Consider the following 22,687-nt stretch of genomic DNA (forward strand, 5'->3'; position numbering starts at 1 on the left):
AAGTTCCACTGGAATGTTTTTAAATAAGACCTGCCAGTTTTTTTTTCTTAATCGGATTATTCATCCTAATCTTCAAATGTCAATTTGCAAAATTTGTAATCTGTGTAAAAGAGCAACGGTGTAGTGGTTCTGACTCTCGCCTTGTAATCAGAGGGTCGTGTGTTCGAATACCACCACGGTCTATCGTCCTTTTGCAAGGCGTTAAAGGGGATGTTCACCCTGAAGAAAAGTTTATTGTAAGAAATAGTAGGATAAAATAATAAAAAGTACCGGTAAAGGTTTGAGAAAAATCCGTTAAAGATTTAGAAAGTTATTAGAATTTTAAGTTTTGGATTTGTGACGTCATAAACGAGCAGCTGCCCCATGTGTTACGCAATAATATAATATTCATGAATTCTATTTTTTATCGGTTCCTGATGACTTATTTTTGTTTTCTATTCATAATCGGGTGTGAAATGATTTGTCGATTAATATACAGAAGGAACAGTAAAAAAAAATAAATTTTCGGAGAAAGTAACATTTTATTTATATTTTCCATTCGCTGTTTAGGAATGCTACACGCATATGACGTCACAAATAAAATAATTGAAAGTCTAATAAAATTTTAATTCTTTGTCGGATTTTTCTCAAAATTCGGCATTACATTGTTTTTTGTGTTTTTGTTTTCTGCTATTTTTACTATAAACCTTTTATCAGGGTGAATTCCCCTTTAAACCACACTTTTCCACTCTCCACCCAGGTGTTTGTATATACGTGGTAGGATGTAAGTCATTGCAGCTTATCCAGAATTGTGTATTGCCTCAATGGCGACTGACTGGAATAATCCACAGAGAGTGAAGGATGTACATAATGTGCGGGAATGACTGAATGAATTCAATAACAGGGGTAATGATAAATCTATAAGCGCTTAGATACTTAAATGTCTCATTTCAAATAACCAGATAATGATTATCATCATGTATTATGCTTGCGAATGTTTCTTTGAAAGAATAACGAATAGCCTGAATAAGTAATGGCGTTACATACTCTAAACCAATCTAGATATTGCTATGATTATTTTGAAAAAAGAGACAGATACGAACGACAGAATCGAGAAAGATATGCGGATATCACAAAATGAGATTACTGAGCAGCTAAGTCTAGGTAAATATCAAATTGGAAACTTTCTAGGAAGATTGTGACAAGGAGTAAGCAAAACTTCCATTTGTCGTGTTCATCAGTGTTTCGATGATCGAAACTATTTATTTTTGCAGATACCATAATGTTTATAGGTAAAAATCGGTTTCGGCCTAAAATTTCAGCTTCGAATCATGTCATAAAACATCGAGCAACAAGTTTTACAAAACTATATATCAAATTTTCCTTAATCATTGGTCATTATAATTAGAAATGGCCGACTTCCTTAAAATTTGCGCTCACAAAAATTATGTGACGTAACAGACGAATATCTCTTGATTATTATCATTATTGCCTGTCAATAAGTTTCTTACGTCAGATATGGACCTATATTCATTTACTTCTATGGCACGTGGAATCGTAGATGAATACGCCGGAGATTTGATGTGAACATAAATTTGTTTCAAGAGTTTAGTACTTCCTACATTCTTTAACTTCAGATCAAAATCTTAAGAATATTGAGTTTGAATGATGGAAGTTTACGGGTTTACAACCATTTATTCAATTCCACTTTACGCCCGCCCCACAGGTGAGGGATCATGCAGAACATTCATTCTGCAAACTGGCAAAAGGATCTCTGGACAAATTCTTGCTTCAGCTCTTTGTAATATCCACGAAAATGGGCCGTATAAAGAATTTAAGATAATACTAATAAGCTTGGTCATGTTTTCCTATAGTTTGTCTCACTGGGACTCACGTGTCATATCGCCTGTCAACTGGTTCGATCGTGAGATAACAGTGTAAGGTATACGACCTTAAATCACTTGTTTTTCAGCTCCTCTTAGATGTGTCAAGAGTATTATGAAGGGTGTCAAAGCCTGGGAGTAAAAAAAAATCGTTGTGTGTAAGGGTAGTTTTTTTATGATGGTGTGGGGGCATTTCTGAAAAAAAGTTCAGATAACTGAACAAAAAAGTAAATATATCTATGCCTTTTTATAATGGCAATTACTTCAAAGAGACAATATTTCTTTTTAAAAATATGCTATTTCTGTTCTAGGTTCGAGACATTTTCATCGTGGGAACATGTATTCAACAAATTAATAACATGTTTCGCTGCGATGTATTTTACTAGTATTTATTGTCTTCGCAGTATGCCCCCCCCCAAAAAAAAGCGGGATCCCCGCTGCAATCACCAGCTAAAAATGACAATAATACAGTTTACTTAATTCAATCAAGGGTATAACATTAATGGCACAAAAAATGGTTATGCATCATGTTAGATGTAAATTATTTATCGGTGAAGCATGTGGGGATGTCTTCCAATTACTGGCAAGAGAAAGAAGTCTTGGTTTGCTATGACCCAAAAATTCCGACACGATGAGCATGATGAGAGCGAAGGGGAAAACGGGTACACGATTAGATCATTTTACTGATATATGTCAGGATTTGTCACAAAATTAGGTATTCATGATTTTTTTTTCTTGATCGCAATTTCATCTTCAAAGTGTCTCACGTCCGCTCTGTTCTGTTCACCCTTTCAATTCTGTTGACTTATTGCGTCACTGCTACACATATTCTTTTCTTCCAGGTGTGAGGTTAAGTGGAATACCAGGCAACCATTCTATAAATGACGTCATACACTAAATAGTTATGATATATCGTGTAGTATTCTTATTCAGCTTGTCTGTTATTTCTGTATTTGATCCATCTGTCTGACTTCTGTAAGATACCATCTGGAATGAATTAAACCATGCAAGATAGGATTCCAGAACTCAACGGAGGCAGTTTTCATTCTAAACCCAAAACAAATTTTAAAAGCACACACACACAACACCCGAATCGCAAAATTATTCGAAAATATGCCATCGGCGATTTTAAAGGAATTAGAAATCAAACATTTACATTTTAAAAAATAAAGATTAGTGGAACTAAATCATGACATGAGTAGAGCTATCGGTGTTATAGGCAAGGGGGTTAGGTAAAGGCTAAGTCTTACTATGAACCTTTATTTACTGTACCCTTTTAATTTGCGGATGTTTCTTTCCCTAGGAATCTAAAAATGAATTTCATCAACATTTTACAAATACATTGGTGGATATCATTTTTTAGAATGTAATTAGTGTTAGATCCAACCCTTGTTTAAAGTATAAGCGTAAACATGATTTGGTTAATACACTTTTTAATTCTCTACTCACTTAAAGGTCAAGTCCACCTCAGAAAAATGTTGATTTAAATCAATAGAGAAAAATCAGACAAGCACAATGCTGAAAATTTCATCAATATCGGATGTAAATAAGAAAGTTATGACATTTCAAAGTTTCGCTTATTTTCAACAAAATAGTTATATGAACGAGCCAGTTACATCTAAATGAGAGAGTCGATGACGTCACTCACTCACTATTTTTTTTGTTTTTTATTGTTTGAATTATACAATATTTCAATTTTTATGAATTTGATGATTAGGACGTCATTGCCTGAAGCACAAAATGTTAAAATAATGGAATTCCACGTGTTCAGGGAGGAATGAAACTTCATTTCATAAGACAATGACGAGAAAATAAAAATATTTCATATTTCATATAATAAAATACAAAAGATATAGTGAGTGAGTGATGTCATCAACTCTCTCATTTGGATGTAACTGGCTCGTTCATATAACTATTTTGTTGAAAATAAGCGAAACTTTAAAATGCCATAACTTTCTTATTTTACATCCGATTTTGATGAAATTTTCGGTGTTATGCTTGTTGAATTTTTCTCTTTTTATTCAAATCAAGTTTTTGTTGGGGTGGACTTGTCCTTTAACTAATTTTTACGTTTTGAATTGAAATCAAGCCTTTCAAAATTACTACAGAAAAAAGGTCTTATTATATATATGTATATATTCAAAAGACCAGTCTCATTTCACCACGGAAAAAATAACTGAATCCTTACAGGTCTATATTCAGGCTTCCATGATGCTCTTTTAAATCTGTTGCCGATTTTTGGTACGACTAGTTTTAGCTTATTTGTTCTTTTTATTTTACTCTTTCCTCTCTGATTTATTCCCTTTCTTTGGTTAAAGACATTGAAAAAGCTATTTTTTTATTGTTTATCCTTTATTTATCATTAAACAATAGTACGTGCATTTTTGTGAGTGGGGTTGCGCGTGTGTATATGTATGAAATGTGATGAACTAGTCTTATTTTCAGACTATTATATGTTTACGGTATTGCTGGAAAACAGACTGAATGCTGTAAACAGGGGGGGGGTGTTTTGCTGTATTTAATTATAACAAAAACATACATCTATTCTTTATGTGTTGTTATGAAGTGTGTTTAAATAAAAAAGAGAAGAAATGTAAATAGAACAATTATGTTGTGAGGTAGGGGAAACAATGTAGTAAAACTGAGTAATGGGCATCAAAATTGGCCTTTCGAAATGCGTGTAAATATATGTTGAATGTACAATTCCAATAAGATTGAAACAATGAGAGGAGTATTCGGTGTGAACCATGTCAGTTGGAGGAGACAAAAAGCTAATATTTAGACATCAACCCTTGTTTGATAGCACAGGTTGCTGGGCAAGTGAAAAGCATATCTTAATTAAAAACAGACATAAGGCCTACCTGTTAAGAAACCGTTTGGTTAAGCAGACGATCGTTTAGGCAGACGATCATTTCAGCGGCCTCGATATTCGTTAAATCATGGGGGAATCTCGAGAAACTGTTGTTCCTGGTCAAAATTTTCGACATAGACTTTCAGCTGTTCTTTATAAATTTGACGAGCTTATGTTTTTTTTTTCAATTCATTTACTGTGTACTTGGGTTCATCCCCATGCATTGTCGTTTAAAAAACTTCCTCTTTGTAAATATCATACACGAAGTTAGAGTAACAATAGGCCAATACTTCGAAGTATCATTAGCTTATAGTCTTCAAGGTTCCATAATTACGAAACATTTTTGTACAGTACTCAATGATTTCATTGACTTTAACATTAGATGGCACAGTTATGATAATAGTAAAATTTATGCACAGGGGCCCAGAGGTATTTACTTGTTATATGGGCGATAATATTCAAATCTTTATAAATGACATGTGATTGTGAGCTCGATTTTTTTAATGAATGAAAGTTTGCTTTGTCATCGAGAAACTAACAAAATGCCTTTCTCGAACGATAGATAATTGTACTTGTATCAAAATTACGATAATTATGAGATATAATAATTTCAAGTAATCCAAATCATCCAATTCTACCTCAGAGGGGTATGACAAGATAGATAAATTTTAATTTTACACAGAAAAACCCAAACCGATACATACTCTTATGTGCAAAAAAAAATATACAGAGTAAAAGGCTTAAATCTAAATACATGAATAGGACATAAAACATAACCATAGTTCTTTACAGGTAATATATACAAATAGGTGAGTTTTTTACGAAACAATTTCACATTATGATCAAATGCAAAGTTAGAAACATGCAAAAGGCCTTCAGTATGAATGCATAATACAAATTATTATACGACAATCTCTATATAGACACTGCACACACACACACACACCCCCACACCCTCACACACACACACACACCCTCACACACACTCATATACACACACACATACACCTTTTCAACACCCGTCATCATTAAGTCATACCCCCTATGTTTTAAAGAAAACTGTTAAAAATGAATAAAGGAAGGGACATCCGACCTTCTGTATATTTTAGTGTCAGAATTTATTGCGTCGTGCATTGATTGAAGATAGTGAACTCGAACATTTAATTCTTGTCAAAAACACCCTCTTGTTTCAACTTGAAAAGAGGATAAAATCAAAGAAGGTTATTTATTTCAAATGATATTGATTCATGAGACATTAATAGTCACGTGGCCAGTAAATCATTACGGGCGTGTTGATGCATTGATGCTATCCCGCAATCCATGACCACAAATTAAGAATTATATAAACAAGATAGATTTGTTTGGAAAGCGTGATTCTAATTTTCCGTTCCTTGACCATTTCTACTAGCCTCTAGACATCTATTGCAATCCATCTCAGTAATATAACTTTGCTTTTATCTTTGTAATAATGTGGTTTTCAATTTCAATGACAAATCATAAATCTTGATCCATCGAGAGAATGAAAGGGGGGGGGGTATGAGGGTAATAGGGAATCCATTCACGGGGTTCCATACCTTCTTTATGCCTATACTTTTTTTTTTACTTGTTCCTTGATATATTGTGGAGCGTTGTGGCCCAGTGGATAAGTCTTCTGACTTAGAAACAGAGGGTCGTGGGTTCGAATCCCAGCCGTGGCGTAGTTTCCTTCAGCAAGAAATTTATCCACATTGTGCTACACTCGACCCAGGTGAGGTGAATGGGTACCCGGCAGGATTAATTCCTTAAATGCATGAGCGCTGAAAGACAGCTCGAGCTAAAGCCGGTGTAATAATAATAATAATAACAACGCGCCTCAGAATATAATTCTAAATAGATTGCGCTATATAAATGCCTATTATTTTTGTTATATATCAAACCCATATTTTATTTTAAAAAAATGACACCCCTTCACGTTGCTATGCCACAGTTGAAGCCCTGCTTTTATTTTTTTTAAGTGAATATAGTTGAGTCGTTATTCAATATGTCCCATAGTTGTCAAGACTAGGTTTGTGTTACTGCCGTGAGGCGCCAAAAAATCTTTTGGCCAAGAATGCATCAGCGACACAGATGTGATTAAATTTTTACTAGCCAAGCCCTAGGATAGCAAAAAATTAATGTTTATTGCCGAGAGGTTGGTTCGTTTTGATGCGAGCATCGAAAGTACTCCTCTTACTCTCATTTCTCCTTCACCCTTCTGAGTCCTCTCTTTTTTTCCTTTCACCTCATACCCTTTCTCTTTCGCTTCCTGTATTTACCATACCCATTTTCTTCCCTAACACATTCCCTAACAATTTTCTTCATTTATTCTCTTCTTTCTATAAATCCTTCTATTTTATCGTGTCTGGTTGACTAATATAATTTCCACCATTTACACGATTTCACCAGTCACCACCATCCGTGTGAGATATAACGTAAAGCTGTTCAAACGTACACAAATGCATTCAAATAAACAAAGATGTCCGTGTTTTTTAATTTCATATCTATTCCATAACTCTGATGAAGATTTGCTCATGCAGCAATCGATTACAAGGGTTTTTGGAAATCACAAGAGAAAGGAGGACCTCCCCTTTATGAATATTTTGTGATGCACTCGGGCATTAATAAGGGGAAATCCTAAATAAATAGCCCTGGTTTCCTAAAGGGAATATGAGGCTTAAGTATCTGCCTCTGACGTGCTAGATGTGACATTCTGGGATTTGCCCTACATCGTTCCACCTCGTCTCAACTATTTTATTTTTGATTAGATAATTAGGAGTGGCTACCATATTTAGTTTTACCATAATGCGCACTAATCAACAATAAAGTGCGTTGGAGCATTTCAGGGCTCGGTTGGAGTTCTACCTCTGGACACTGGGGTCACATTTTCGAATAATAAACGACACTTGACACAATCAAAAAGCCTTCAGATTTGTGGGATTTGAAGAACAAAGTCTCTACCTTAACACTGGATGTCAGCCTATAGTCGCTATGCACATTCATGAAATCATTATCTACTGTCCCTTTTATTCACCCTCCAACATTATACTCAACCATGTCAACCTTCGGGCATACAGTCACACTCACAATCAGCACCACTGACATGACTGATATTCGTACATCGAGCAAAACCACAAAAGTATCTATAGAGATAATACCAATATTTTTGTAGTAAGTAGATTTACGGGCCCAAATCCGTTTTACCCATTAAATCATCAAAGTGCTAGGAGGACCACCAGAATGACATTAGGTATAGAATCGTAACACCTTGACAGCCTGAGAAGGGAATATCATCAACCTCTCATACACAAACAACACAAATTGCTTTGACATTGAGCCCGTTGATTCATATGTTGTTCGATATGTTGCTCGATGTACCAAAGTAAGTAAAGACTATTCCAAATGTGGAATGATTGATGATTTGTTTTAAATTGTATGGTGCGATTTGTTAGATGTACCGATGTAAACACTATTCCAAATGTGGAATGATAAATTGGTCCTACAATAAACCCATATGGATGGTCAATTCACTTCTTATTTGACATGATGTTGATAGTTTTCCTTTTCTTCAATTATGTCTGCATTATTTCAGTGCTAATATCCAACGTTTCTTTCCTGGAGATCAAAATAAAAATTGTTACAGAATTTCTGTTGAATTAATAAAACAATCAAAACTATCCTTTTTCGAGAGCACGCCTATATTATGCTACCTATATTGCCTAACTTTGATGGAAGCAACTTTTAAAAATGTAAAGAGCAAACTGTGTTGATCATATTTATGTAAAGTATAGATGTCAATGTCGTAGTATGATGTCTAACAAATCATTTCTCTGCATAATCAGTATTGGTCTATGAAATTTTGCCTGAAAGATGTAAAATGTACACACATCATCAAAAACTGAATATGTCACTTGCGTCCTTTTGCCAATGGAAGGTAGTATAATAAAGTGATTTCATATCTACTTGAGATGATAACTCTACTCTATTTCGGTAATTATCACTAAGTCATTTCAAATTCAATTATCAACACAATTCATTTTGTATTTATATCTCTTAATCTATGCTGAAGTTTGAAAAAGGGAAAGAATGTGAACACAGGACAAGATTGTGGTTCTTAAAGGTCAAGTCCACCCCAGAAAAATGTTGATTTGAATAAATAGAGAAAAATCAAACTAGCAGAACGCTTAAAATTTCATGAAAATCGGATGTAGAATATAAGAAGGTTATGGCATTTTAAAGTTTCCCTTGTTTTTCGCAAAACAGTGATATACACATTTCAGTGACATACAGATGAGTCGGTCATGAGGTCCATCACTCACTATTTGTTTTTTATTGTTTGAATTATACAATATTTCATTTTCTACAGATTTGACAATAAGGACCAACTTGACTGAACCATATAGTATTAAAAAATGGTAATTCCACATGTTCAGATTTCCAGTGTTATGCTTGTTGGATTTTTCTCTTTTTATTCAAATAAATTTTTTGTTGGGGTGGACTTGTCCTTTAAGTATCATATAGTATAATGTATCGTTGGCTTATGACTTTCTGATCTCTAGGGGTACGTAGCACGAAGCTTAGCGATCGGTTGTGCAGTCGATTTGTAAGCATGATTGCACACAATTATCAATATCATCAATGATAAAAACAGCTTTACGATCACGAACAAAGCTTGGTGTAAAGTGCCCAAATTGGTCAGCAATCCTTTTCGAGTTGGCTGATTAGCCTTATTTTTATCATTATAAATGGAATGACGTAATTTTCGACGTTTTGATCATGCGCATTGTCTGAATCGATTCCATCTCATGGCAATGAAGTCCAATTAAGGTTTTACCCGCCGCCAAATACGACGTTGTATGAAGTAAACGAATCAATTAAAGGAATCTCTTAAAAGTAAGATGAAAAAGTCCTCACAAAAATGAAATAGGCCTACATGCATCTAGATGTTAGCTAACAATAAATGATAATCTACGTTTGTCTGATTTTTTTTAATTGCACACCTAGTTACCAATAATGCATATAACATTTCAAGTTATTTGAAAGCAGGATAAAGCAGCAATGTAGATTAAATGCCTTGCTCACGGGCATAGGTGCCGCGGCTGGGGATCGAACCCCGGACTTTACATGTATAGCCAGGCGCCTTAGACCACTCGGCCACGGCACCATTTGATCAACATAATAAATCTGGCCAATATTTTGTTTACAGTATGACAAGCTGCCTCAGGGGCGGATCCAGGATTTTCAAAAAGGGGGCGCATTTTCCAGAGAAAAAAAAGAAAAAAGAAAGGATTTCAACCAAAAATTAAGGACATTTCGTCCACAAAAAACTGACAAGCAAAAATGCAATGAGCTGCAAATGAAAATTTCTTTAAAAGTACACTTGCCGTTTTTATGCAGTTTCGTTCTCTTGATCGCAAAACATGGAAATTATATGCTGACATTTTCCAATATGGCATATGATAACTCAAAACGTCTTGATAGTGAAATCTTTAGTAGAAAGGTAATATGGTCTCGCGTGGGTTTATGTTACCTGTGACATATTGAAATCCGTTTGCTGTTTGATATCCGTAGGGATATCGTGGTCTACTTGTGAAGACTCTCGTCTTTCAATCTGAGGGACTTGGGTTCTATTCCCAGCATGGCGTGTATTCCTTCTGCAAGAAATTTACCCACATTGTGCTGCACTCAACCCAGGTGAGGTAAATGGGTACCGACGGGAAGAAATTCCTCAAAAAGCTGTAAGTACCGGAATCGGTAGACTAGCTTAGCCGGGGTATACGTGCGCTATTAAAACCCTATATTGTTTTTTTTTTTTATGTAGCATGCGTCTGTAAAGTGAATTTGGTGAATTCAAGGTGTGTGTGTGCGTATATATGAGGGTGGATGTCTGTATGGATGTGTTGTACTTGATTAAGTGTATACCGCAGTAGAAATAATCGTTATGGCAATTTCTTTTTTTCTGTTTAATAGTGAATGTTTGGATGCTAGCAAATTTTACATATATCTTGGATTCTCCACCCTTTAAGATCACACTCTCACAAGAACGTGTTTTGTGTCCCATTCCAAAAGCTTTCAGTGCATGAACTCAAATTCAGTTAACCTATCCCACTAATAATACTACTACAGGTTTCTCACTTTCATGTAAACTATGTTTGACAGTGTGTAATGTATTCAACTATTTACCCTCTAGGCATGGGTGTCAACAGAGAGTTTAGATTCAGGGAGGGGGGGGGGGGTGATGGAGTTTAGCATCTTAACTCTTATCAAATCAACAATGTCGGGTTTGGTACACCTCCTTTTCTTTGGGACTGGACGGTATGTAGTTTCCAGTTTTAAGTTACTTTTAATTAGCACATTCCGAGCCCGAGGCATACAGAATGTACCCCATTTGGTATTTAACCGACCTAGTTCTTTGCACCCTGAATAGGTATCTTCTACTTTTGAATACCGCTCATAGTTCCGAAGTAAACAATGATCACATTTCTTTTTTCCGCAAGTAAAAAAAATTAAGATAACAAGAATAATAAGTAGTTTAAGGTATCAATAATCTCACAAACATTTAATCTAGTGAAAGGCCCAAATTAAGGGAAAATATGTAGGCCAATGTGTACTCGCACAATGACATTATAATTAGTAAAATCATCAAAATGTACAGGTTTTGAATAAAACGGTTTTTTCCTAAATTTCTTATTAAGACCTTGATTGTAATCTTAAATCTTTAATTAACCATTTGTCCCTATCATATCTCATAAATTTCACATTTATTTAATGTTCTACGAACTACAGACATTCCCATGTTTGAGAACAGTTAATCACATAACTTTAACAATGTTCCTATCTTGTGCTTTCACGTACTAGCTCCTTCACTTTATTTCTAAACATCTTACGTCAGGTGTGCGGCTGCAGGTAAGACGAGCTCTCGGAAGAAAAGTCAAGAGAAAGAAACTCTTTCCCGCCGTCCTGGCTCTTTTCACCTCCATTCTCTTTCATTTTACTGACTTTTAAATGACATAGATGGGAGTTCCTTATGATCTATTTTGTCCAGCACAATGCGAATATTGGGCACACGTGTTGTCCGTAAGGCACGGTGGTTTCATATATCTCGCCAAAAGGCTAGTTACCGCACGGGAGTAGCGTAATGAAGTCCGTCTGTATGCTGCTTTAGAGATGATTGCTAATAACCCATGCTGTACATTGAATGACATCATTTTAAGCGACGGAAAGTAGGAAGGAATCCTCAAACTTGACAAGTTCGTTATACACAATATTTCTATGATGTTTCCTGAATCTGATGTAGATTGCTAAAAATCAATCCGAATCACTTGCCTTTTTCATATACGCACAGGCTCAACATCTATTTTGATATGTAAGAATAAGATCACTACCGCGAAGATGTTTTATCTTTACGTATGTGACATTAAGAAAAAAATATAATGCAAAGTTGCGGGACTCTTCTCCCACTTTTAGAAGCCTATTTTCAAAATATCATATATACATGCAATTTCAAGCACTTATAAGAAATTTGCATGTTAATAGCTCAATAAACCACCAAAATATTATAATGTATAAATGTGTGTAATGTAATGCGATGTATATATGTAATAAAACGATTGTTTTATCATACTTCTATTCACTTAACTTTATCATACTTCCCAAAGAACGGTTGGGGGGAGAACAAAGTGAAAAGACAATAGAAATGGAGATGCCGGGTTAAATACCAACCTTGGCGATCACGGTATAAAATGATTCTAAAATAAAATAAGTTTTTGAGAATTGGAAGGCCGAGGAGATAATAAAAATGTAACTACAATGGCAATAAATTAATGTACGCTTATTTTTCCACCACAAGCACCAATGAAACCGACTCTAAACCGTACAAAGCTTTATTTCATTTCGGATGTCATTCCAAGGGTCGATTTGGAGTTTTTTGCAGCATTAGATATAATAATAGATGCATGTATATAGAGTGAGTTATGGAAAAGTGAAATTGTCATGATGTTCATAAAGTACATTGTAGCGGTTGGCTCTTACCAGGCCTATTGAAAGATAATGATGATAATAATATAGGGTATTTATATTGCGCACACACCCACCTTGTTAGGAGCTTAAGGCGCTCCTATATTATCCGGCTAAGCTAGGCGTTCACAGCGCACACAGCTTCTTGAGGAATTACTTCCTACCGGTACCCATTTACCTCACCTGGGTTGAGTGCAGCACATTGGGGATCAGTTTCTTGTTGTAGGAAATCACGCCATGGCTGGGATTTGAACCCACCTCTGTTTCAAAGTCCGGAGACTAATCCACTGGGCCACAACGCTCCACAAAGATGCAAGTGTTTGGAATCACTCTATCCATATATGTTTCGACACCTGTATAAACTGAGCTACATCAACGTATGAAATTGGTGTGAATCGTCTTATCATGCAGGGTTTGCTTTCAAAGAAGGAAAATAAAATTAATCCTCTTTTTTACACTTGGAGATCGTTTTTGGTACGAACGCGGAGAAAGAAGATCAAGTCCCATCACCTGTTCTAGAAATCCTCAGATTAGACTTCCGACAGAGTAAGAGAAAGATCGCCTCCATCTGGCTAATAAATCAGCAGATAGAGGGTAACGCGATACAGGAACAAATGAAAAGATGGAACATGTATGCACACAGCTACGACGACATCTTTACAATTACAGAATGTTTGAAAAGGGTATGGAAACAAAGATTTTATTCTTAGGATAAATAATTCTGTTAGTAATGACATACCACAAAACACGATTGGATGTTTTTCATTTCATGGAAATTTGAATACATGCTGTACATTTATTTTACATTAATTATGAAGATGGCCGTTATGTGATAAAAGATCGCCACAGGATGTAATCATTACAAGAGCATTCTTTAGGGAGGTGCAGCTAGACTTTGGTTATCAGAAACGGAGATATTTCACTTGTTGTTTTTTAATAGATTGAATGAAATAAATTGTTTCATTTTAACACAATAAATTGTTTTTTATGTCAATTAAGTTATGAAGGTTGTCATGTTCGTTAAAGCATTGACCTACTACTTGTAGGTCCAAGGTTAATGCGATCTCCACGATCTTCTTCGTTCTGGCTGTATTGTTATATAACCAATTTAGCATCATGGATTTGTAAAATAAAACACCCCTTATAAAACAAAGTAAAATATAGATGAAATGGGTTTATGTCTCAGCGTTGTGTCAAACGAAATAATGCAATGGTCCAGAGGTTATCTAGGATATAATCACTTTTTATCTGATAGCGACTACACAAATTGTACACGAAGGAAATCTACATCCTAAATTCCAAATTAGCAGTAGCTTCTTTTCTGCTATCGCGCGCCCCACATGAGTGATTATACACAATTTTTGTACTTTTTTTTTGTAATTCTTGACACCATGATTGGCACACGTTTGCACAGGTGCCTAAACTTTTGCACTAACTTGTTAAATTAGCACCTTTCGGGTACAACTCTGCACCATTTAACGCGCCAAATGCACCGCGAAAGTACAACGATTCCAAGGATTACGAAGATTCCATTGAATGGTGCACAATTAAAATAGTCATGCTCATGTCTACCTTGAAGAAAGTGTACACTGACAATGAAATGTCATTGATTTGTAACGGAAAGTCTTAACTTACAAATAGTCATACATTTACTGCAACTATAAGCCATTTTACCGTGACGTCTATTATCAACATTAAATGTTGTCTGTGCCTAGCTGGCACGATTTAAGAGTCAATATTTGTTATAGACTAAAGAAAAACTGCTTAGGTCTACATGGGACCGAATGGTAATGGATCCAAATTGATTAATGAATTCATGATAGCTTTGGAGAGATAACCAACATTTATTTAAAGCATATGTAGTTATGGTAATGATGTAAGCGAATAAAACATTTTATAATGTCTCTAAGCATATAATGCAGCATAACAAGTTATCCTTAGTAGACCAGTAGTCAGAAGCTTCTCCAAGAGAAGCTGTATTCAGTAGTAAAATATTTATAAGAAAAAAGAATATGCATTCATTTAATATTTAAAATCTTCATAAATATGATTCAATCAAATGATACAGGTTAGACATAAAATTTTATCGTAAAACAGGAATATACTGTATCTCCTGATGCTACTCAAAACTGACAAGCACCATCCATCAATTTTTAGAAATTACTCAAGGAGAAATAAATTCCCAGGAAATATAGAGACGAGTTAGCCTAAACGACATGCATATGGAGGAAAAGGGAATGAGAAATGCTATGAATTACAACCTCAAAAGCTAGCCTCGAGCAAATTTTTCAATCATGCTGAAAATGTAATGACCATTAACGCATAAACCCGCCTCTAAAAAGTGAATACATATTACATCATGATGGCTTTATGATACCTCAGACACGCCGTCACCTCTATCACTTGTCAGAAAGTGGGTGAGCTTTCTCTTTTAGTATTTTTTCTCTCTTTTTGTTCTCGTTTGTAGCTTAAAATATATATTTAAAAAATGTGAATCACGAACAAATAGTCAGCTAATTTTATAAACAGGTGTTATGACCTCTTAACATATGATTCGTTCGTGTAGTATCGTGATTTGTTTAATTTAAAGTGATTGGTTAACATTGGTTTGACTTTTAAAATATCTGAGCTAGAAGGTCACAATTGTCACCTGTGTCTGTGATATGTTACAAAAATGAAGCCCAGAAAAAATTGCTTTCGAAAATCATTATTTAGTGCTTCAAAAATTGCAATATAAACTGACCGGAAACACAATCTTAATTTCATCCCATACACTTATGTGTACTATTTAGGTGTCTACAAAACGCCTATTTACAAAATCGGGGTTTGCCTTGTATTTTTATCTTTTCATTCTTAATAATGGTTGTTTTCAGGGTTTATTAGTTCTAATACATGCACTTGTACACATGTTTTATCTTGGTTTGAGAATTTTTTGAATCAGCTGCTCACAAAGTTAAACAATACCTTTAAGTATAATGGAAATGTATGTTAGTGTCATTAAAATTGGAATATAAGTCTATTCTATTTGAAAGAATGATTAAAGATTCAGAACTTGATTATTGACATAACGATGTATTTGATATCAGCATAGTTCGGTCAAATTCTGAGAGTACCGTAATATATAAGAATGATTTAAAAATGAAAACACAAGAATTAGCAGAATGCAGAAAGAGGATTCCTGATTGTATTTATCGTATTATTTCTATCAACTTTGTGCTTACTCCCCACACTGAGTTCGTGCCTTACAAATATTTGAGCAATTGTTAGGACTTTTAACCTCGTTTCATGAGTTTTTTTTTCGCTTCCAAGTCATTAGACTTTAGCCTAATGGAAAAGATTTTAAGTAAGAATTGACAGATAGTGTATTATGTTTGGATGACAGTAGTGATTGCTTTCACAGCCTTTTCTGCGAATACAAAATCTTCTTCTTCAATCTCTCATAAGCATTGGCTTTGGCACTAATTCCTAATCAAATAACCAATTATGCCATTATTAAGATATAACTTAGAGTTATTGAGGCTAATAAACTCCGGCAATCAATCAATAGAGAATGATTTTACCTCGTGAATTAAAACATAAAAAAAAATAGTAACAAAAGTGAAATGTTTTTATTAGGATGAAATAACTAACCGTGGAATCCAAAATAAATTATCACAGTATATATACAAATAAATGAATAAATATATATGTATGTGTGTGTGTGTGTTTTCACGATTTTATAGCACCAACACATTATTCCAAATAGAAGCACGAAGACACCCATTGATACATTCAGTTATCTACAACCTTAAGTAATATGACGTAGGTATGTAATGCATTTTAATTAGAAAAGAATAATATCTGATGAATTCAAATGAGGGTGAGGAGTTAATAATGAAGATATACTCTTAATTTCACAGATTTGCAATAAGTACCTGTCGATCGTCTAAAGAATAAGCATTGAAATCTAACCTTTTTAACCTTGCTTGCAGCTGCAATTAAAAACTATGAAATATTTGAAACTAAGTCCTAAAATAGTACTTTATGATTAAAATTGAATTCATAATTAGACTGATGACTAACAAGCTCATCTGGATTCTCTTTTTAAAATCCAAGTAATTTCTATTGCTGAAATTCTCATTCTCACTAATGTTAGTTTAGAGATATCGCTGAAACTTTACAGAAGAAGTGATTTTAGGGGGAAAAAGTAGCCATTGGAACTGTATGTAAAGAGAGAAAGAGAGGATGGGGGGGGCGAAAGAAAGTGAGAGAGAAAGAGACTGATAAAGGTAGAAAAGAAGGGAGAGAAAAAGTGACATGATTGTATACCATATCATTTTGCGCGCAATAAACAAGTAGATGAAGTAAGTGATGATGATGTGCTCCAGGTCGTGTGAGTTATTCCATTTCCACATTCGGTTTTCGACACACGTCGACCTTCCAAACAGGTCTGCTACTCGACATGAAAATATTCTATAATGGTGATCCCTGGAACCGATGACGAATGGCTATTGCTTTCAAAGATCTCCAACATTTATCTGGAATCTTGAATACTAATTTGTTTCTTGATGTTTCCGGAATCGCAATATGTGTTTTGGATTGACATTTTCTATTTGTCAAGGCATCGCTTGCTTGAACGTCAACCTCTTTTCAACTGAGGAAAGTTTGGATACTCGTTAAGATAAGGTAAAAGCTACGGCATTATGAACCGAATCGTTTGTTGTGCTTATTTACTCTAATTATTTTACTCTCAGAGTGAGAACCATTCCAACTTTATCAGGTATATATATATATAGGGGAAGGCGGGGTAAGTTGTGACAGTTTTTGCTTTTTGCATGTTAGAATTTATATGATTAATAATCTTGTCGAAATAAATACCATGCCTTTAAATTTAATTCTTCTGAAATATTTTCCACCCATATATAACTTTCTATCCCCACACTTAAAGTCATCGTGACCTTTGAAAAAAACGATGTCAAATGGCTCAACTTGCCCCATATATGGGGTAAGTTTGAGCCACCTTCTGGGGTAAGTTGAGTCACAAAAACTATGTACAAAATGTATGAGGGGAGAACCAGCATGTCAATTTTTTGTTTAAAGTCATTCACTTGCTAATTCTCTATAAATACTAACATCCTTTAAAAGGAAAAGAGCAGTCATGTAAATTTGCTCCTTTCAGCCAGCATTTCAAATGATTTTTATGGTTTGTTTGTTTTTTAAGATACATTACCATAGGAATTACCATGGCTCAACTTGCCCCATGCTGTTTGGCTCAACTTACCCCAGTCCGAACTTAGTGTGATAATTTTGTATCCACACATTTATTATGCATCCATCATATAAAAGACTATGACAAGAATGAAGATCCATACCTGGACTAATAATGTTGTTATCATGTCTTTATTGTATTTAAAGACGTATGTGTTTATAAAGCACTTATCTATTTCACACTCTTTTTTACTTTTTTGGCTAAAATTCATGTTTTTCCCTCTAAAAAACTACTTTTTGTTTCAAAGTTGAAAACAATGTGGTGGGGTTAGGGGTTATGCTATGGGTCATCAATACATGACACCACCACAATGTCTGACTCATTCATTAATGGCCTGGGGCTGGTGGCTCAACTTGCCCCTATGCTCAACTTACCCCGCCTTCCCTACATATATATATATTGCTCATATTAGACCATGTTACTTCCTTTATTATTCAAGTAGACATTTGTGTATAGTCGGGACACTTATATGGCGTATGCATTAAGCATTCAAAAAAAAAAACACCTGGGACCCGTTTCATAAAGATGTTCGTAAGTTAAGAGCGACTTTAAGAACGACTGGTGATCCTTTCTTACGCGCTAAACCATCTCCAATGAATATACCATTTACCACAGGAAAGGATCACCAGTCGTTCTTAAAGTCGCTCTTAACTTACGAACAGCTTTATGAAACACCTACCAGGTCCGTCAAGGACGCCTATACCAAACTTTTCTTAGTAGAACTCATTAATTATTTAAAACGATTAAGTGGAAGACAAACTTGATGCAAAATAAAGTAATTTTTCCTTTCAAACACCAAGTATAGGCCTAATAACATAAATGGTGACAATGACAATAAGTATGATAATGATAATTATTGCAGAATAATATTAATATTACTTTCTTTCCTCTGTCATTTCAATAGCATTTCAGATAGAAACATATATATACTAGAAAACGAATACTGTTTATCATTTTGAGAAGAAACAAACATATTAAATTGTTGAAGCGACAGTAGTGGGAATCGGTATTTCAAATCATGGTGTGATATTCTAATACAAGTTTTCTTTAAAAAAAACGCTATTCAATTTCTATAGATGTATGAAGATCTTAATAGGTCATATGGTTTTAATTGTACTTTCCACCATGTTGAATTTGGTATAATTTATGGCATAGTGGATATACACGGGAATTAGTTTTAGGCAAATACACATTATCTTTTTGATAAAGAATATTGGATTGGTGTATACCAAGTGGGCAATTCAAAAAGGAAAGCAAGCACGAAACATAATTGCACTTTGAAATATTGATTATGAAACAAATCACTAATTCCTTTCTCTCAAATAAAACCAAATCCCAATTGTTTGATATTCACGTTTGTAAGAGAAGGATGGATTTATTCTAACGCTGAGAATTTTGGTGATTATAACAGAAAACTGTAGCCATTCATGATCTTCAAAAGCTGAGATTTTAAACCTTAAATACTCATTGACGTTTCTAAAAAGGCGTCAAGAGAGAATGGGATAATGTCAAATTACAGAAATCTTAGGATGGAGATACGATTATCTTTTGTCTTCATGTTTTCCAATATTTCTCGCTTTTTCTTTATATGATATTCACCTACGGTCTCAAAATATAATCGAGATAGAATTCCTTTTTTTTAGTTCTATTTTTATGAGACTGGGATTGATATTTAAGATAAAGAGCGTTGATGGATTTCACATGGGTATTAAAATAATTGCGAACCTTGTAGTAGCGCTTAATTTAGAGAGTTTTAGAATATTACTTAAGCTCTTTAGGTAAAATCATAGCCAAATATACATCCTCTATTTATTTCGTATTCTGCTTTTCTTTAAAGGTATTGTTTAACTTTGTGAGCAGCCGATTTAAAAAATTCTCAAACCAAGATGAAACATGTGTACAAGTGCATGTATTAGAACTAATAAACCCTGAAAACAACCATTATTGAGAATGAAAAGCTAAAACTACAAGGCAAACCCCAATTTTGTAAATAGGCGTCTTATAGACGCCTAAATAGTACACATAACTGTATGGGATGAAATTAAGATGGTGTTTCCGGTCACTTTATATTTCAATTTTTGAAGCACTAAATAATGATTTTCGAACGCAATTTTTTCAGGGCTTCATTTTTGTAACATATCAAAGACACAGGTGACAAGTGTGACCTTCTAGCTCAGATTTTTTAAAAGTCAAACCAATGTTAACCAATCACTTTAATTAACAGGAGGTGCATGTATTACAAAATACTGGGCCAATGTGAGTGCACTTCCGAATTTTGCCTTAACCAGAATTACATTTTGTACTATATATATCTATATCTATATATATATATATATATATATATATATATATATATATATATATATATATATATATATATATATATATATATTTAACCACTCTCATTTAGTTCCTTTAAGAAACAACAGTTTAAAATTCTTTTTATAGATAAAGTGTAAAAGCCTGGAAGATAAACACGAACGGACATACTAAGCCAATTGTTCAAAAGGTATTCACTGTGAAAATGCTCCAGGCGATTATATCGGTCTAGGCAGTTTCCTTAACAACCGATACTACTTTTTCAATATTGAACACCTCATCCTAATAACAAATAATTATTTCTTTCCTTAAACACAGTATTACTTTCTGGATTTCTCCTAAAAATAGTTTAGTCCGATGAAATGCACATTGAAGAACACAATGTTCGTAATTTCTTCAATTAAAGCCATGTGTGAATTGAACATGCGCCAATTACGAAATATACTTTAAAATTTACTTGATTTCTTCGGTAGAACAAGCGATGAAAAGGGATTATAGTTCATGGAATCAAAGCAAGAGCGGCGTTCCTTCAATGTTTGTGAAAAAAAAGTATTTGTACTATCCTTATAATTGGCTCGAGCTGATCACAGCTTGCAAAATCGGTAATAAATTCATGAAAATTAGGATTAATTTCTTTCATAAATGAGCTCGATGGTGTTCGCATTCGCGGATAACAAATATGCTTTTGATGTTGCTGAGAGAGATGTTTCGACATAAAATGACAATTATAAAATTGAGAAGTAGGGATAGCATATTGGCAGGAGGGCTCACTGTGGAAGCAATATTATATATCATGCGCAGACATATACCCGAGAAATGGTGAAGGTGTGTGTGTGGGGGGATGTATGCATGTAGATATGTGGAGGTAGAGTGAGTGTATGTGTAAGGTTGCGTGTGGTGGAGGGTGAAGAAAGTGTGCGTGACTGTGTGTGTGTATGTGTGTGGGTGGGTCAAAGGATTCCAGAGAAGGAGGGTGGGATGCGCGTAAATGAGCGTGTTGTATAAAGTGAGGTGTGTGTGTGTGTGTGAGGGTAGTCGAGGTTGTGTTTGTTTAATATGTGTTAAGGTGAGATTCGGTATGAGAGTGAAAAAGTTAATAATTTACCGTTTTACGGAATCTGTTTTCTCTAGCTTATCGGATAATATGAACAGGTGGTTCTTATTGTTCACCTATCCATCCCAGTCCACTCAACCCGTTAACAGCATTTCCAAACATAGACACGGTAATTAATAAATGTAAATTGAGAATTTAACCTTTACATAAGTTCAAATAACGAATAATCGGTCAAATACTATTTCGTGTTATTTAGTAAAGGCATCAAGATGATTTTGAAAACTTGTAGATAACTATAAAGTACAATGACCGGGGTGGGACAGCCTAACTTATTTGTCAAGAAATTCAAATTTCAAAAAAAGAGGAGGAGAAGATGAAAAAGAAAGAAAGAAAAAAGTATGAAAGAATCGTGGAAAAGAAGTCTGTCATAATTTGGCACGAATGTGTAATATCAGGTCACGTATTATACTTTGCTCAATTTTAGGTGCGGAATCACACAAGTTGTTTGTGACAATCAATCTGGGAAACCAATGAAATTAAATTGAGACAAATTGAATTTATCAATCAATTCGAGACTAATGTGTGTTTATCATCACTACAATCATGGCAATAACATCTTGATTGAAACGTTGGATTTTTTACAAGGCATAATTAGCCTTACTGGCGGCACTTTTTACCCTGGCCTTTTTATAAGAAAAAAAAGCTCTTTGAATAAGATGATGCTAGGGACCTGGAAGAAAAATGGAAACCAATCATTTAATACAACATTACATAGATAACTAACATTGGACCTATAATTAAAGATCAAATACGATTACTTCTTATGAAATCAAAGAATCGAATATCTGATCGTACCTTTAATACATATCATGATTACATTTTATAAATAAATATTTTGCATGATGCTATTTCTCTTAACATAATCAGTTTCCCATTAATTGTGTTAATTGTTGATAGTCAGATGGTCCTAATCAGCGGGTCTTGTTAACGTTTAAATATTGACAAAAAAATCTTCACAACCATCCTAATGAATTAATAAATGTTACCATGAAGAAAAAAAATATTGGTCGGGTTTGAAAAAGGGTTATTCTTTTAGTATAATGATCACATGATTAATTCTATTGAGATGATCTTTAATTGATTGGAATGGTTTGATATCGATTTTTTCCATCTCCTTCCTAAAGGGAATTTGTCGGAGATCGGTTTGATGGCGCGAAAAATAAGATTAAAATTGTATAATTTATATGAATATATCATAATATCGATTTATTTACGGTTATATATCATCCCATGAGAATTTACGGTCCAATTTTTCTGGGATG

This window comes from Lytechinus variegatus, chromosome 3 (genome assembly GCF_018143015.1).
Source record: "Lytechinus variegatus isolate NC3 chromosome 3, Lvar_3.0, whole genome shotgun sequence".
In the NCBI taxonomy this organism is placed as follows: domain Eukaryota; kingdom Metazoa; phylum Echinodermata; class Echinoidea; order Temnopleuroida; family Toxopneustidae; genus Lytechinus; species Lytechinus variegatus.